General features: G+C 41.6%; 1 pseudogene across 1 annotated transcript in view; it reads left to right on the forward strand.

The window, feature by feature from the left end:
* The window catches only part of LOC143551127 (inactive LRR receptor-like serine/threonine-protein kinase BIR2 pseudogene), a 134,889-nt pseudogene extending 133,289 nt beyond the window's left edge, over positions 1-1,600 (forward strand). Inside the window, exon 3 of the transcript XR_013138442.1 lies at positions 1,590-1,600. The product of XR_013138442.1 is annotated as an inactive LRR receptor-like serine/threonine-protein kinase BIR2 pseudogene (transcript). The remainder of the gene's footprint in view (positions 1-1,589) is intronic.
* The last annotated feature ends 4,400 nt before the right edge of the window (positions 1,601-6,000 follow it).

The raw sequence follows: 6,000 nt of genomic DNA on the forward strand, positions 1-6,000 counted from the left end.
TGCTAATTCTTGCATCTCAGCGGGCGCAAGACGGTAAGGAGATTTAGCTACGGGGGAAGCACCAGGGACAAGATCAATACGAAACTCGACTTCACGAGCGGGAGGGATACCAGGAAGATCATCAGGAAAAACTTCAGGGAAATCACGCACAACAGGGATATCGCGAAGCTTCTTCTTTCCTTCATCGGGTTTAACCACATGGGCTAAGAATGCAATACACCTTTTCCGCATGAGCCTTCGGGCTTCGGCGCAAGACATAAGTTTAAGACCACTGGAGGGTTTCTCGCCATAGATGTGAAGATCACCGTTTTCTCGAGGAATGCGAATCAACTTCTTGGCGCAAATAACTTCGGCGCGATTATTCGAGAGCCAGTCCATACCAATAATAATATCAAAGCTTCCAAGAGGCATGGGGATGAGGTCGATTATAAAATCGTTTTCGTTAAGGTTAAGCGTGCAATCTTTAATCACTGAGTTAATTAAAACAGTTTCGCCATTAGCCAATTCAACTGAAAAATTTTCTTTTAAATCGTTGCGCGGTCGCGCAAGCTTCTGCTCAAACGCGCGAGAAATAAAACTTCGATCGGCGCCAGTATCAAAAAGTACAGAAGCATAAAATCCGTTAAGCAAAAATGTACCATTAACTACGTCATTATTCGCTTGCGCTTGGTGCGCGGTTATGTTAAAAGCTCGTCCGCGCGTCACTTGATTCGAAATCTGGTTCACCGGATTTGCTTGCGTAATCTGAACTTGTAGTCTCGGGCAAGCGTTCCGGAAATGACTGGGATCACCGCAGTTAAAGCACGATCTGGGTCGTGGGTTTTGGTAGGTTGGTTGTGGGTTCTGCGGGTAGACTGGTGGTGTTGGCGCAATTGGATTGGCGGGAAGAACTCTACAGTTTTCCGCCATGTGACCAGCGCGGCCACATCGGTGACAAAGTCGACACGGGGTTTGGGTTGGGTGGTGAAATCTACAGGTTGGGCAAAAGGGGTGGTTTCCTGTGTAAGGTTTCTTAGTTGGCGGGGCAGGGAGTGCCGGATTGGTTAAGGCATAGTTATGGACTACATGAGGTGTTGGGTAGGTTGACAGTGGGTTAGGAGCGTGTACTGGAGGTTGGTAGGCGGGTTGCTGGACAATGGGCGGGCTGGTAAGCGCATAGGCTTTGCGCCTGCGCTTGAGGTTGTTACGGTTTGAGGGTTCTGGTTTGGTTTCTGCTGGTTCAGGGGCAGTCTTGGTGGGTTTGGTCTTCTCAGTTCCCCGCAGGAACAGGGTTCCTGCTCTGACATGGTTGTCGCTGAGCACAGCGGCCAATTCGATGGCGTCAGAGAGGGTAACTGGGTTTCTGGCCCATACAGAATCTTGAATTTCCATGGGGAGACCCCCAAGGAATTTCTCTATGGCTCGGCGGGAAGGGGTAACAAGGTGAGGGACAAGCAGGCTTAGTTCATGGAAGCGCGTCGCGTACTCGCGCGCTTCGCCGCTATATTGCTTAAGATTCCAAAATTCCTCCTCCAGACGCTTAACTTCGTTGGGAGGGCAGAATTCTCGCGTCAGAATTTCTTTGAATTCCTCCCATGTCATGCTAGAAGCAGCTTCTGCGCCACGCGCATGGGCTACTCCATTCCACCATGTAAGCGCTCTAGATTCCAGGACACTGGAAGCATATAGGGTTCGTCTGTCTGAGGGGCATTGAGTATGGAGGAAAGTGTTTTCAATCTTCTCGAGCCATTGGAGCATCACGGTGGCTCCTTCAAGCCCTGTGAATTTCGGAGGGTTACCCGCATTAAAGGACTTAATGTTATAACTGGAGGTATTGTTTTGGCTTAAAGCTTGGGCTATTGCGGCGGCCATTTCCTGGGAACGTTGCTGTCTACGCCTGCGCGAGGCTTCTCTTCTCTGAAATCGGCGAGATAGCGGAGGCATTCTATAAAAGTTTTAATTTTGTTAATATCTTAGCGCAAAGTTTAATCTTATAAAGCTTGGTTTCGCGGGGTTAGATACCATCAACAGTTAAAGTAAAACATGAATTTGAATGCAAACTTAATATAAATAACAAATTCGAATCGAGAATCGACAATTCATGTATCACCATGACTTTCCGAATTCTCAATTTAAAATGACGAGTAAACGAGTATTGTAGATTGACGATTCATGTATCACCATGACTTTTCAATCCTCAATATAAAATACAAGAAAATGAGTATTGGAGGTTGACAATTCATGTATCACCATGACTTTTCAAGTCTCCAACCTCAGAACATAATCGTAAATGGAAATTGAAAATCAACTATTCATGTATCACCATGACCTTTCGGATTTTCAAATCCAACAAACGAATATGTAAGTAAAATCAATAAAAATCGAAATTCAGCAAAAATCGAAATATCGCGAAATAAAACATAAAATCATATACTGCGCAGGCGCGAGCATATTCATAAATAACGAGTAATTAACAATAAGCGCGCAAACATGAGATTTCTCTCATGCGCGAGAAGGGACTCTTAGGTATTCTAGGCCGTTACGTCTAACCACCTATCCTAAAGTCAACGAGCTCTGATACCAATCTGTAACACCCCGACCAAAGGCGGATTATACATCGGGGCGCCACATATTGTTTCATTACTCGTGACACTATTGGGTGTCAATATTTAATAAATATATTCATTCGCGCACGCGCAACGTAAACACAAGATAACATAAATCAACATAAATCAATATATTATAAGACAAAGTATTCGAACAACAGTAACTTGTCTTGATACATTTTAATCTAGGTCCAAAAGTAAAAACGTCCTACGTGTCCACAAGCTCCAAATGTAGCTACAGCAAACCTGAACATGTGTTAAAATAAACGTCAAACACTTGCGTGTTGGTGAGAAATCAAGTTTAATACAATACATAGATAACAATAAATCTGCGCGCAACATGTGTATGTCTGGTTCTCAACAAGGGTGTAATCTGATCGGGACCAACTCTAAGATTCATAGACTGCCAGTGCTCACAATTGAGCTCACAAACAAGAAAAACTGTGCAAGTGTAAACAAAAGAGAAAATCATAAACGATAGTTCTCCCGTGTTCATCTAATGGTACCATGAGAACTGCGGAATAGACCGACAAGACGGTTAATGATCCACACATACAAATAAACAGCCAAGTCTACGTCCTCAACACATGGGATACTGCGCGACTAAAGTTCATAAATAAGTTTAAGACTCTAAGTTTGTATGAACACATGAACATCCCAAAACATTAAAAATAAAAAGGGATTAGGTACGAGATTACTCACTTGATAAACGGTGCGGTGTAAGATAAAGCAAGAATCAACTTTAAACAAGCACAAGTTAACCTATAAATAAGATTATTGTTTTAATGATTGGTTTTAAGTCTAGATTATAAGTTAGCATAATTAATAAGTAACTTAAACAAATTATTATATATTATATATATATTACCGGAAAAGCAGGGCAGAACAGGATAGAAAGCGAAGGCAAGGAGAAAGGAGACGGCAGAGGATCAACGGCAGAGAGCAAGGAAGAGGAAGATAACAAGTGTTTGTGTGTGTAGTGTTAAGAAAATAACATTATTATTTATAGGGAAACCCTATGGAACACAATCCCTAGAAAAGGGGAAAAGATCTCCAAAAAGTAAAAGATTCCAAAAGCAAAAGATATCAAAAGATATGGCAGCTGCAGGGGGCAAAGGAAAAGCTGACAGGTAACAGTAAACAGGCATGGGAGGTCAGATAAAGGTACTGGACAAGCATGGGAAAAACATATCTCAAAAGATAATGTCAGTCACTTTTTCTGCCAACCAATGGGGTTGGTGCGCATGCTGCGCCAAAAGTGGCTTTTCAGACATAAGATAGGTCAGGTCAACAGCACAGAAGATAAGACAACACAAAAGTAAACGGCTGGATTAAACAGAAGAAAAGACTCAAGACATAGCGCGAGAAAGCATCGAGCGCACGCGCGAGGGCGAAGGCAGACAGAGAACAGTCCACAGCGCGCCGCGGGAAGAACTAAAATCCTTAGCGCGCCGCGGGAAGGACTATTATCCTTAACGCGCCGCGGGAAGAACTACCATTCTTAGCGCGCTGCGAGAAGAACTACAATTCTTAGCGCGTCGCGGGAAGAACTACCGTTCTTAGCGCGCTGCGAGAAGAACTACAATTCTTAGCGCGCTGCGAGAACAGTTCGCCTCGCGTATCGCAGGAACAACAGGTCTTCACGCAGGCTTCCTTGTAAGGAGTCTGGCGCGTGGAGCTGCGCAGACAACCTTAGGCGGGAAGAATCAAAGGACAGTTAGGGGTTCAAGGCTTAAGGGCGGGACGGCGACAAGAGAGAAAAGAAGGCGGAGAGAAGAAGAGGGAGAGGCGGAAAGGAAAATATATTATTATTATTAAAAATAAAGTATAAGTATAAATAAAAAATCATAAAAGAAAGAGATCGGATCGGAGAAACGGGTACCTGGGTTGGGTCGGATCGGGTCAGATGTCACAGTCTCCCCTACTTTAAGAAATTTCGTCCCGAAATTTATCTCGAAGTAGGTTGCGCAGAGAACAGGTGCGGGTACTTGATCTTCATTTGATCTTCCCTTTCCCATGTAAACTCGGCTCCGCGCTTGGACTCCCAGCGAACTTTCACGATAGGGATGCGACTGCGCTTGGTTTGCTTAACCTCGCGATCCATAATCTCAACTATCTTTATTACCCCCCCCCCCCCCTTCATTTACATGAGTCATGACTACTTTCCTTTCATAAATATAACTATTTAGAGCATGCATTCACAACATGTCTTCTATATTTATGTGAGTGAGTTTCTATATTGTATAGATTAGTGGTAAGTGATAGTGAGTGGAGAAGAAAAGAAAACATTACTTTTCATGAGTAAATTTAGAGAAACATTATTCACCCTCTATAACATGTTTTTTGGAAATGGTTATGACTTGTGAGTGATGGGGATGGAAAAAGTAATAATAAAAGTATAAAAAATTATTATTTAATTGAAAAAAGAGAAAAATTAGTGTTTTTTAGTGGTAATTATAAAGATAGAGATAAAAAAAACTACTGGTAGGGGTGAGCGTAAAACCGGATTAACCGATGTCACACCCCGACCAATGAAGGCGGAAACGTCGAGGCGCAACATGATTGCTCATTGCACAATGACACTATAAAGTTACAATATTTAAACAACTCATTTAAATCCATATCATCATAAATAACACAACAATTGTTCATACAAAATGCCAAATAGATAGATAAACAAATAACTTGTTCTTTTATTTTATAATATCCTAAAGCCAAGATAATAAGTTTCTTCAAGTAATCCAATCAAGCTAACATCAAACCTGTAACATTGCATAAAATAGAGTTTGTCAACACGAAGGTTGGTGAGCAATTTTCATAGTTTTGGACAATAAGTGTATAGTATGAAATCCACAACTAGTATAGGAAAACAATAAATAATAGCAACAATTTAGATAATAAAACCGTCAATAAGAATACATTGACGACAATAATGAAATCGTCAATAAGAATACATTGACGACACCTTTCTATATGGGGATACCATATATACTCGGAATTAACGTATGATCATACTTTGATGAGGCTACTCGCCTTAGCATTTGTAACACCCCGACCAAAGGCGGATTATACATCGGGGCGCCACATATTGTTTCGTTACTCGTGACACTATTGGGTGTCAATATTTAATAAATATATTCATTCGCGCACGCGCAACGTAAACACAAGATAACATAAATCAACATAAATCAATATATTATAAGACAAAGTATTCGAACAACAGTAACTTGTCTTGATACATTTTAATCTAGGTCCAAAAGTAAAAACGTCCTACGTGTCCACAAGCTCCAAATGTAGCTACAGCAAACCTGAACATGTGTTAAAATAAACGTCAAACACTTGCGTGTTGGTGAGAAATCAAGTTTAATACAATACATAGATAACAATAAATCTGCGCGCAACATGTGTATGTCTG

The sequence above is a fragment of the Bidens hawaiensis genome, unplaced genomic scaffold (genome assembly GCF_021521415.1).
Source record: "Bidens hawaiensis isolate Kalapana, Puna unplaced genomic scaffold, B.hawaiensis_p1.1 tig00016268_1, whole genome shotgun sequence".
NCBI classification, from domain to species: Eukaryota; Viridiplantae; Streptophyta; class Magnoliopsida; order Asterales; family Asteraceae; genus Bidens; species Bidens hawaiensis.